We start from the raw sequence: 12873 nt of genomic DNA on the forward strand, positions 1-12873 counted from the left end.
ACTAACCCTAACCCTAACCCTAACCCTAACCCTAACCCTAACCCTAACCCTAACCCTAACCCTAACCCTAACCCTAACCCTAACCCTAACCCTAACCCTAACCCTAACCCTAACCCTAACCCTAACCCTAACCCTAACCCTAACCCTAACCCTAACCCTAACCCTAACCCTAACCCTAACCCTAACCCTAACCCTAACCCTAACCCTAACCCTAACCCTAACCCTAACCCTAACCCTAACCCTATTTACTTGGTATTTTTGGTATTTTTGGTATTTTTGGTATTTTTCTACCTGGGTCCTAGAGCCATGTCCTGATGCGTTTTTTAACCTGGTTTCGATTTTGAAATAAAGTTCGGCATCTCTGCTCTTGGAAAAAAATGTTTTCAAAAAATTTAAATGGGTGGAAATATTTTTTTTTAAATTTATTGTAAAAAGGATTTGAAACGGTATTGTGCATTGACCCTCGATTGAGGTATTTGCAACGGTATTTAGGTATTCGCTACGGTATTGAGGTTAGTATTTGCGACGGTATTGTATTTGGGACGGGATTGAGGTTAGCATTTGGTACGGTATTGGGGGAGGGTTAGTATTTACGACGGTATTGATCGCTTTGCAGGTTCTTGGGGTTTAGCATTTGGAACGGGATTGTATTTGGAACGAGATTGTATTTGGAACGGGATTCAAGGAGGTTAGTATTAGGGACGTGATTTAGTGATTTGCAACTGATGAGGGTTTAGCATATGGGATGGGATTGTATTTTGGACGGTATTGGGGGAGGGTTAGTATTCACGACGGTATTGATCAATTTGCAGGTTCTTGGGGTTTAGCATTTGGAACGAGATTGTATTTGGAACGGGATTCAAGGAGGTTAGTATTAGGGACGTGATTTAGTGATTTGCAACTTCTGAGGGTTTAGCATATGGGATGGGATTGTATTTTGGACGGTATTGGGGGAGGGTTAGTATTCACGACGGCATTTGGAACGGGATTGTATTTGGAACGGGATTGTATTTGGGACGGGATTCAAGGAGGTTAGTATTAGGGACGTGATTTAGTGATTTGCAACTTCTGAGGGTTTAGCATATGGGATGGGATTGTATTTTGGACGGTATTGGGGGAGGGTTAGTATTCACGACGGTATTGATCGATTTGCAGGTTCTTGGGGTTTAGCATTATTTGGAACGGGATTGTATTTAGAACGGGATTGTATTTGGGACGGGATTCAAGGAGGTTAGTATTTGGGACGTGATTTGCAACTTCTGGACTGGGTTGTTCAAAATCACGTTAGCTTTAACGGCGCGGTTAAGTCTTAACGTGAAAATGCTAATGGGTTTAACTGAAAGAGATAACGTCCATAAGGATATTTAACGCAACCGTTAAGGATGACGTGACTTTTGTGCTTTTGAACAACCGGGCCCTGAGGGTTTAGCATATGGGATGGGATTGTATTTTGGACGGTATTGGGGGAGGGTTAATATTCACGACGGTATTGATCGATTTGCAGGTTCTTGGGGTTTAGCATTTGGAACGGGATTGTATTTGGAACGGGATTCAAGGAGGTTAGTATTAGGGACGTGATTTAGTGATTTGCAACTGATGAGGGTTTAGCATATGGGATGGGATTGTATTTTGTACGGTATTGGGGGAGGGTTAGTATTCACGACGGTATTGATCAATTTGCAGGTTCTTGGGGTTTAGCATTTGGAACGGGATTGTATTTAGAACGGGATTGTATTTGGGACGGTATTCAAGGAGGTTAGTATTAGGGACGTGATTTAGTGATTTGCAACTGATGAGGGTTTAGCATATGGGATGGGATTGTATTTTGTACGGTATTGGGGGAGGGTTAGTATTCACGACGGTATTGATCAATTTGCAGGTTCTTGGGGTTTAGCATTTGGAACGGGATTGTATTTGGAACGGGATTGTATTTGGGACGGGATTCAAGGAGGTTAGTATTTGGGACGTGATTTAGTGATTTGCAACTTCTGAGGGTTTAGCATATGGGATGGGATTGTATTTTGGACGGTATTGGGGGAGGGTTAGTATTCACGACGGTATTGATCGATTTGCAGGTTCTTGGGGTTTAGCATTTGGAACGGGATTGTATTTGGAACGGGATTCAAGGAGGTTAGTATTAGGGACGTGATTTAGTGATTTGCAACTTCTGAGGGTTTAGCATATGGGATGGGATTGTATTTTGTACGGTATTGGGGGAGGGTTAGTATTCACGACGGTATTGATCGATTTGCAGGTTCTTGGGGTTTAGCATTTGGAACGGGATTGTATTTAGAACGGGATTGTATTTGGAACGGGATTCAAGGAGGTTAGTATTAGGGACGTGATTTAGTGATTTGCAACTGATGAGGGTTTAGCATATGGGATGGGATTGTATTTTGGACGGTATTGATCGATTTGCAGCTTTTTAGGGTTTAGCATTTGGAACGGGATTGTATTTGGGACGGGATTCAAGGAGGTTAGTATTAGTATTAGTGATCGAGTGATTTGCAACTTCTGAGGGTTTGCGACGGGCTTGTATTTGGGACGGGATTGAGGGAGGGTTAGTAGTTTGGACCCATTTCCTGACACGGTATCTATTTTTGTGGAGCACTGGTGAACCTTTACCCATTCATATAACTTCAAAACCCAATCCCATTCAAATATTATCCTCGACCAAATCTTGCTCGTTCAAATCATTACCCGACATAATTTTAAAAACAAGGTCACTCATTTTCGCCATATTATTGTCCGCAACGCGAACGTCGTAGGTTTTTCTCTGCATCGCTTGTGAGTGCTTCATTAGTGATGCCAAATCCTGCTCGGTTCGTGCACCCAAGTTCATTTGCATGAGAAGCGACACGATAGACTTTCGCATCATGGTACAACTAGTACGAATATTTCGGCCACCGGCAATGATCAGTTCTCGTGTAATAACATTGGCAATTTCAGATTGTGACATTTGCCGGCCATTCCATGTTACGAAAACAGCCTCTTTATCCAAATTCGGTGCCGGTGTAATGTTTTTGAGTGTTTCCCCTCATTGTTTGGGAACGCTCAAAAATAGATTGACGAGTTTTTCTGTGTATCCCCCCTATTGAAAAGTCATGGTCTCTCTAGCTGCCTATTGTTTGAAAACACTGAAACATGGGGAACAACCACAGATGTTACACCGGTACACGTGAACGAATGTTTTCAATATAGGCATGTAATAATTTATAATCGTCTACCGATAATGAAATTTGAGCCGTACCGTATTTCTGTTCCGTTTTGTGGACGAGAACATTAAAGGACGAATCTCGTCCAATCTCGTCCAATCTCGTCCAATCTCGTCCAATCTCGTCCAATCTCGTCGAATCGCGTCGAATCTCGTCGAATCTCGTCCAAACTCGTCGAATCCCGTCGAATCTCGTCGAATCTCGTCCAACTAGTCCAATCTCGTCCAATCTCGTCCAATGTCGTCGAATCTCGTCGAATCTCGTCGAATCTCGTCGAATCTCGTCGAATCTCGTCGAATCTCGTCAAATGTCGTCGAATCTCGTCAAATCTCGTCGAATCTCGTCAAATCTCGTCGAATCTCGTGGAATCTCGTGGAATCTCGTCGAATATCGTCAAATCTCTCCAGTGGTCACCTCAAGTCATGCGTCTCCGTCATCTCCTGTCTCCAGTTGTCATCTCCTCCCCGTGAATACGAATGTCTCCGTGTCTTACCTCGCCCCGGAATGAAAGTATCAATGCGAATGTCTCCAGTGGTCACCTCAAGTCATGCGTCTCCGTCATCTCCCTGTCTCCAGTTGTCATCTCCTCCCCGTGAATACGAATGTCTCTGTCTCTTACCTCCCCCGGAATGAAAGCATCAATGCGAATGTCTCCAGTGGTCACCTCAAGTCATGCGTCTCTGTCATCTCCTGTCTCCAGTTGTCATCTCCTCCCCGTGAATACGAATGTCTCCGTCATCTCGCCCCGGAATGAAAGCATCAATGCGAATGTCTCCAGTGGTCACCTCAAGTCATGCGTCTCTGTCATCTCCTGTCTCCAGTTGTCATCTCCTCCTCGTGAATACGAATGTCTCCGTGTCTTACCTCGCCCCGGAATGAAAGCATCAATGCGAATGTATCCAGTGGTCACCTCCAGTCTCTGTCATCTCCCTGTCTCCAGTTGTCATCTCCTCCCCGTGAATACGAATGTCTCCGTCATCTCGCCCCGGAATGAAAGCATCAATGCGAATGTCTCCAGTGGTCACCTCAAGTCATGCGTCTCTGTCATCTCCTGTCTCCAGTTGTCATCTCCTCCTCGTGAATACGAATGTCTCCGTGTCTTACCTCGCCCCGGAATGAAAGCATCAATGCGAATGTCTCCAGTGGTCACCTCAAGTCATGCGTCTCCGTCATCTCCTGTCTCCAGTTGTCATCTCCTCCCCGTGAATACGAATGTCTCCGTCACCTCGCCCCGGAATGAAAGCATCAATGCGAATGTCTCCAGTGGTCATCTCAAGTCATGCGTCTCTGTCATCTCCTGTCTCCAGTTGTCATCTCCTCCCCGTGAACACGAATGTCTCCGTCACCTCGCCCCGGAATGAAAGCATCAATGCGAATGTCTCCAGTGGTCACCTCAAGTCATGTGTCTCGGTCATCTCCCTGTCTCCAATTGTCATCTCCTCCCCGTGAACACGAATGTCTCCGTCACCTCGCCCCGGAATGAAAGCATCAATGCGAATGTCTCCAGTGGTCACCTCAAGTCATGTGTCTCGGTCATCTCCCTGTCTCCAGTTGTCATCTCCTCCGCCTGAATACGAATGTCTCCGTGTCTTACCTCGCCCCGGAATGAAAGCACCAATGCGAATGTCTCCAGTGGTCACCTCAAGTCATGTGTCTCCGTCATCTCCCTGTCTCCAGTTGTCATCTCCTCCGCCTGAATACGAATGTCTCCGCCACCTCGCCCCGGAATGAAAGCATCAATGCGAATGTCTCCAGTGGTCACCTCCAGTCATGCGTCTCCGTCATCTCCTGTCTCCAATTGTCATCTCCTCCCCGTGAACACGAATGTCTCCGTCACCTCGCCCCGGAATGAAAGCATCAATGCGAATGTCTCCAGTGGTCATCTCCTGTCTCCAGTTGTCATCTCCTCCTCGTGAATACGAATGTCTCCGTGTCTTACCTCGCCCCGGAATGAAAGCACCAATGCGAATGTCTCCAGTGGTCACCTCCAGTCCTGCATCTCTGTCATCTCCTGTCTCCAGTTGTCATCTCCTCCCCGTGAATAAGAATGTCTCCGTGTCTTACCTCGCCCCGAAATGAAAGCATCAATGCGAATGTATCCAGTGGTCACCTCCAGTCATGCGTCTCCGTCATCTCCTGTCTCCAGTTGTCATCTCCTCCTCGTGAATACGAATGTCTCCGTGTCTTACCTCGCCCCGGAATGAAAGCATCAATGCGAATGTCTCCAGTGGTCACCTCAAGTCATGCGTCTCCGTCATCTCCCTGTCTCCAGTTGTCATCTCCTCCGCCTGAATACGAATGTCTCCGCCACCTCGCCCCGGAATGAAAGCATCAATGCGAATGTCTCCAGTGGTCACCTCAACTCCTGCGTCTCCGTCATCTCCCTGTCTCCAGTTGTCATCTCCTCCCCGTGAATACGAATGTCTCTGTCTCTTACTTCCCCCGGAATGAAAGCATCAATGCGAATGTCTCCAGTGGTCACCTCAAGTCATGCGTCTCTGTCATCTCCTGTCTCCAGTTGTCATCTCCTCCTTGTGAATACGAATGTCTCTGTCTCTTACTTCCCCCGGAATGAAAGCATCAATGCGAATGTCTCCAGTGGTCACCTCAAGTCATGCGTCTCTGTCATCTCCTGTCTCCAGTTGTCATCTCCTCCCCGTGAATAAGAATGTCTCCGTGTCTTACCTCGCCCCGAAATGAAAGCATCAATGCGAATGTCTCCAGTGGTCACCTCAAGTCATGCGTCTCTGTCATCTCCTGTCTCCAGTTGTCATCTCCTCCTTGTGAATACGAATGTCTCTGTCTCTTACTTCCCCCGGAATGAAAGCATCAATGCGAATGTCTCCAGTGGTCACATCAAGTCATGCGTCTCCGTCATCTCCTGTCTCCAGTTGTCATCTCCTCCCCGTGAATACGAATGTCTCCGTCACCTCGCCCCGGAATGAAAGCATCAATGCGAATGTCTCCAGTGGTCACCTCAAGTCATGCGTCTCCGTCATATCCTGTCTCCAGTTGTCATCTCCTCCGCCTGAATACGAATGTCTCCGCCACCTCGCCCCAGAATGAAAGCATCAATGCGAATGTCTCCAGTGGTCACCTCCAGTCATGTGTCTCTGTCATCTCCCCGTCTCCAGTTGTCATCTCCTCCCCGTGAATACGAATGTCTCCGTCACCTCGCCCCGGAATGAAAGCATCAATGCGAATGTCTCCAGTGGTCACCTCAAGTCATGCGTCTCCGTCATCTCCTGTCTCCAGTTGTCATCTCCTCCCCGTGAATACGAATGTCTCCGTGTCTTACCTCGCCCCGGAATGAAAGGATCAATGCGAATGTCTCCAGTGGTCACCTCCAGTCTCTGTCATCTCCTTGCTCCAGTTGTCATCTTCTCCCCCTGGATGCGAATATCTCCGCCCTATATCTTGTCGATGTCATAAGTAAATTTGAATAAGTTCCAATGATTCTAAATTGTTCTAATAGCGTTTTCGTGAGACATAGAGTTTGACACGATGCGGGGCCGCGTTCACTGCCTGTGAGAGAATATCTTTCCGACCCCGTAAAATCTAGAAAAGGAGTTCTATTCAAAATAAAAAAAGCCCAAAACGATGTTTGCAAACCAAATAACGAACATTCCAGGGGAGTGACTTGAATATTCATTTTAAAGACTGCATCGGCTTTACTGATGTATGAATACCAAAGCGTGCACTACTTCTCTGCAATTCGGTGACGTAGTAAAACGGCCGATCTCCGATTATCAAGTTGAGTGACGGCATGAAACAGCGTCGGCATCACCGGTGTAACATCTGTGGTTGTTCCCCATGTGTCAGTGTTTCCAAACAATAGGCAGCTAGAGAGACCACGACTTTTCAATAGGGGGGATACACAGAAAAACTTGTCAATCTATTTTTGAGCGTTCCCAAACAATGAGGGGAAACACTCAAAAACAGACACTCTCAAAAACATTACACCTGTACCGACATCGAATTGGTTCTGATCAGTATTGGTCGGAAAAAATAGGGCAATCGCCGATTCCCTTTGGGGATGACGGCATGAATCAGCGTCGCCATCACCGGCACCGGCACATATCGTCGGTAGTGATCGGAAACAATCGGGAACTCTCCGATTCCTCTTCGACGGATGACGGCATGGACAGCATCATTATCACCGGCATCGACAAAAGAATGTTTAATTCGGAATTTATCGGAAACGTTCGGGCAGCCTCCGATTCCTCTTGGCGAGATGACGTTTTGGGTGTCAGTGTTCTGAATAGTTCCGATCCAAATACTTCCGATTATTCCCGAGTGATGCCGATGAATATATCGAAGCTGCCGGTGCCGATGCCGACGATGTGCGCGAGCGGTAGTCCGTCAGATGGTTCGAATACTTCAAATTATTTCCAAGTGTTGCCCGAGTGAGATTGCCGACTATGGTGATACTGCCCATGCCCTATTGACCGAATTACTCCTGCATTGGTTTGGGGTTGAAACTACTTTGTGGTGGCAGTGAATCCTCAAGTCAGGCCATTCTAGGCAGTATTAAGGCATGATAGGGCTTTTTAAGCACTTTATCATATTTGTCCAATGATGCCACTAAACAGTTAATAGTTATCTCAGCCCTCTAGTGGATGCGGAAAGAACTATATTTATCATGGCGTGATAACTTTTATTAATCATGTATTCGGCGGGATTTGAACCAGCCCAGTGTGTATATGGCTCGTGGCCCCTTTATCTGAAAGGACTACTGCAGCCAAACCTTACCTCCCGGTGCACACGGACTGGACGCAAGGGCCCAACGCGCCGCGTAGCGGCAAAAAAGCGAAGCTGGCAAAACATTTATAACGGGTCACCGTCACTTATTATTGGACTTATAGCGCATTTACGGGGTTGCAACTATTTTGCTTTATAGTGTCACCAGGAAAGAAAAGCATGCGACCTAACGCCGATCTATTTGTATAAAGTGATAATTGGAAGGTATATAGTAGGAAATATCAATAAAATAATCATTCCATGTCGTCTTTTGAGGGCATTTTTGATTGTAAAAAATATATGTGTACGTCACCGTAGTCTCTGCAATGATAATTTTATCAGAGCAGTCTCGCGCAAGTAGAAGTTCTTTACCTACTAGTTCTTCACTTATTAGTCTCAACGTCTGGCGCAAAGCCAGACGTTTTCCATTACGATTTCACTACGATGTTTGACAATAAGGAGCAGTGCGCGAGATATGCTAATGAGCAGACTTCCCTCGCTTGAGTTTCTGAAGAATGTTCCATATCGCGCTAAGCTCATCACTGCTGATTATGACAGGCGTGCAGCGGTAGGTATCTGCTGCCCAACTTCCACCCTAATACGGTACGATAAGTTACCATTTGATGAGAATGGGACAATGCCCTCACTGTGTATGGAGTCATAGGGATAAGAAGACATTATTCATTAGTGTTGGTACAAGTGATTTTGCCCAAAAAGCATGCGCATTCAAAAAACAAAATATGCAAGGTATCACGTACATGACCATGACGACGTGCAGAAAGTGCACTGGCCAGTGCATACCCTATGGCTATGTATAGTAAACATGGTAAACATGAACAACATCATTATTCATCGGCAGTTCATTTTACTCCGAGCTTTTCCTGAAACATATTGCCATGATGATTAGGCCTACCATGTACCATGACCAATAACGGCACCAGATCATGTAGATGTCAACAAGTTCACATGAACCGTATAATCCCGCATAATCCCGCATGGCGCATGTGGGGCATGCGTCTAAACCAAAGGCCCAAAATCACTTGTTTTGGTCTATTTCACTTGTGTTTCCCCTGTCTCCCAGTCCATAATACATTTACAGTTTACAATCCCCGATCATGGCCCAACAAAAGGTCATCGGTTGACTAAAGCCAAGGAACACAACTGTTCAATGGATTTATAGTTGAATGCGATCAAACTACGTCTTTTCAATCGTGGATTGTAAATTTAACCCCATGGGCCTAGGGAAGGCCCTATAACAATACTTTCGACACAGTTATTATCTCCGCTGCCTCCACCATGTTACACACAGTGCTCACTGCTGATTCTAAAATGCGCCACCTAGTCAATTGCACTATCGTCATCACCTCATCATACTTCATTGACATTACAGGCACACATTGACATAGACCACTGTTGCAATCAACGACACAGTCGCTATCCAAGTAGCATTATAGAGGTAATTATCATTATCATACCTCATTAGCATGTGAACCAATCGCGTCGCGTCCTTTGCGATCACGGCAAAGCCTCGTGGAATAATGTCTTTCAACGTTGAATAATTTTTCATATTCCATGCCTACAACTTCAATTTCTTCATAATCCATGGCTAGAAGTTCAACACTAATATAATATCCAAGATAAAGTTACAAGAAGTAGTCAATAGGGGTCTCTCACCTCTCACTGTATGTCCACACTATTCACGCTTGTACGAGGAATACATTCAATGCTGAATCTAACAACACCCAGTGCCCTTACTCTGTATATTAGTCACTGGAAGATGGCCCATTTCACTCCTTGCTTCTACTTCACCTATAGTCTCATTGCAAACGCCTCAGTTCTATGATATCACATTCACTTTCAGCTGTCATGCAACGCAACAACTGTGCTATCTGCCATCACACATCAACGAAGAAGTGCAGCCGCCCACATTCCACCTCACGTCTGTCCGACCAGCTGCAATCCTCGAGGACGCCCCACTGTACCACGATTTCACTACGATGTTTGACAAGAAGGAGCAGTGCGCGAGATAGGCTAATGAGCAGACTTCCCTCGCTTGAGTTTCGGAAGAATGTTCCATATCGCGCTAAGCTGACCACTGCTGACCATGACAGGCGTGCATTGGACTGGTACAGGTTGGAACTGAACATTGAATATGCTGGTGGTGACGCTTTCTGATGAGAAGTTGGTCGTGACTGATGCAGTATCCTTGGACTTGTCCACAGCATCGTTCAATCATTGCTCTCTGAGCTGCCTTGATTCTGCCTTGATTCTGTACCCAAATACTAAGACCAAATGCCTGTTGACTGTGCTTTAAGAGAGACTGGCGCCATGCCTAGAGATATGACTGACCCCTATTGGCAAATTTGTATGACTTTATCTTGCCTACCTAGCTGCTGCCTATAGTCTCCCTTTAACTGCGGAACACTTCAAAGTCGATAAAATGCCATGTTCCACCTTTTAATGTGTTCAGACTGCCATTTTCAAAATAATCAAGTCAGGACACTGCCTTCTAGTCTCATAATAAATTTTGCTTTCCTCAATATATAATAACATTTCTTCTTCTTCAATGCTTTCATCTTCATTCCAAACTTCTCCTCCTCTGACTTTTACAGGGGTACAGTCATGGCAATCAAAACCCAAATACTGAGACCAAATGCCTGTTGACTGTGCTTTAAGAGAGACTGGCGCCATGCCTAGTCTCTCTTAAAGCACAGTCAACAGACACCAACCCCCTCAGACTCAGAAACCACAAACGCCCAACCCTTCCTGCTACCCTAATACTTCTGGGTCAGAGAATTCTCTGAGTCTGCATCGCACAAGGACTGTATATGGCAACCGCAGTTTTTCTATCTGTGGTTCAAAACTATGGCGTTACCATGTTCATTGTGAACAAAAACTCACTTTCAAGGCAGATTTGAAGACCTTTCTATTCCAACGGGTCCATGAAGTGGTGACGCCTTGAGCGTGGTATACCACGGAAAGGCGTCGTAGAAACATGTTTTATTTTATTTTATTATATCATTTTATCTTGGTGGATGATTGGCTAAAAATATTTTCATTGTGAAGTGTATGTTAAAATTTGCTACTAGAACATCCCTTTCAATGTCGACATTGGCGAAATAATGTGCACTTTTCTGTCGGATCGTACGCCTCATGTACTGCCTCAGAAAACAAAGAAAAAGCGTGATAATGCGGGCACTGCAGCCTGAAAACTTACTTGATGATATGTTTCTATAATTTGGAATGGGCTTTCTAGACATACAGGCATATAGACGAAGAGACCACAGGTACCGAGCGTTACCTACAAAAGCCGTCAAAAGGCACGAGGGACAACCCTACCTATTTTGACATTTAGGGTGAAAAAGGCAGACACCAAGGTTTTTGCCCACTTGGTTGCCATGCTGCAATGTGCCTGGCCTCGTCCTAGACGCACATCGATTGTAATAACAAAATCCTTCAAGATATTAACCCTTTACTCAGAAATATCAGTTTTTCAATTGTTGTCGGTAGAAATAACTTGCATGCACAGATTCGTAATTTGCCGCCCTCTCCGCTGGTTCTGCAAGACATATTCCGAACCTGTGTCAAAGCACAATATCTCAAAATAAGTTGATACAAGCATACGAGTCATTTAGAGGTCAAGTTCTTGAATGAAATTTAGCCGTAAAGCGAGGGTAAAGACTCCGTCTGACTAATTGTTCAGCGCTGCTAGTGTAAGAATGCAGCTCCGTCTGTTTCCTCCCAGATTACCTCCATCGTATTTACACTATACAAAATAGGAGACGTGTTCAAACTTACAAATACATTAGAAAGGGTTGTCAATATTGCATTGTGAAATCAAGAAGGCCAAGAAAGGAATTTACAAAGCCCTGTACAGTCTGTTCCTGCTTTGATATCCAGATCCGGAAGTGACACTTGCAGAGGAAGTAACCTCTGACCTCTGTTTAGTACTTCCTCCAGTCGGCGTGGAATCTTTTTGCTTTAGAGCCTGGTGCTTTACAAGATGGGCCAGCCGATTCAGGTTTACATAAGCATGCGCATAGTAGACCTCGGCTTGTTGTCTTGACGCGTGGCCCTTTGCCGCCATTTTCACATCGTATGCTGTTGTTGAATGGTGAACATCTGTAGACAACGGGAACGAGGCTGGCGCCGCCTCGTTTTGAAACCTCGCCAAGACCGCCAAGATCTGACCAGTCTGAAACGAAAAAACCCAAAAATACATCAATCGATATTCAATGCAGTCGAGATTTGGCTAGTTCGTGCGATAGCTTTTACAAATGATGCCGCCTCTGAGAAGATGGAAGACTATTCTGAATGAGTCACTAACAATCAAAAACACAATGCTTTTCGTCACTTTATCTCTAGAATGTTAAAGGGATCACGTTCCTCTCGTGTTTGTTGACGCTAGAATGGTGCTCTAGGATCAACGACTACGAGGACAACAGTCGTAAAACTAGAATAGTAGGGTGGTTTCGATCGAATACGGTCAGCCTGACGACTACGGATAGCGTCTATCACGTCATGATTTCTTGCACACTAGTGCTCTCGGATCATGACTACTATGATGACAACAGTCGTAAAGCTAGAATGGTGCTCTAGGATCAACGACTATGAGGACAACAGTCGTGAAGCTAGAATGGTGCTCTAGGATCAACGACTATGAGGACAACAGTCGTGAAGCTAGAATGGTGCTCTAGGATCAACGACTATGAGGACAACAGTCGTGAAGCTAGAATGGTGCTCTAGGATCAACGACTATGAGGACAACAGTCGTGAAGCTAGAATGGTGCTCTAGGATCAACGTCTATGATGACAACAGTCGCAAAGCTAGAATGGTGCTCTAGGATCAACGACTATGAGGACAACAGTCGTAAAGCTAGAATGGTGCTCTAGGATCAACGACTATGAGGACAACAGT

General features: G+C 45.5%; 1 long non-coding RNA gene across 2 annotated transcripts in view; it reads right to left on the bottom strand.

Annotated features, from left to right (window-relative positions):
- Positions 1 to 11410: 11410 nt before the first annotated feature.
- LOC135495724 (uncharacterized) overlaps positions 11411 to 12873 on the bottom strand; it is a 73022-nt gene continuing 71559 nt past the window's right edge. For both annotated transcript variants that reach the window (XR_010448592.1, XR_010448593.1), the window contains one exon: positions 11411 to 12150. This is a non-coding gene — a long non-coding RNA (uncharacterized LOC135495724). The remainder of the gene's footprint in view (positions 12151 to 12873) is intronic.

Source organism: Lineus longissimus, chromosome 11 (genome assembly GCF_910592395.1).
Source record: "Lineus longissimus chromosome 11, tnLinLong1.2, whole genome shotgun sequence".
Lineage (NCBI taxonomy): Eukaryota > Metazoa > Nemertea > Pilidiophora > Heteronemertea > Lineidae > Lineus > Lineus longissimus.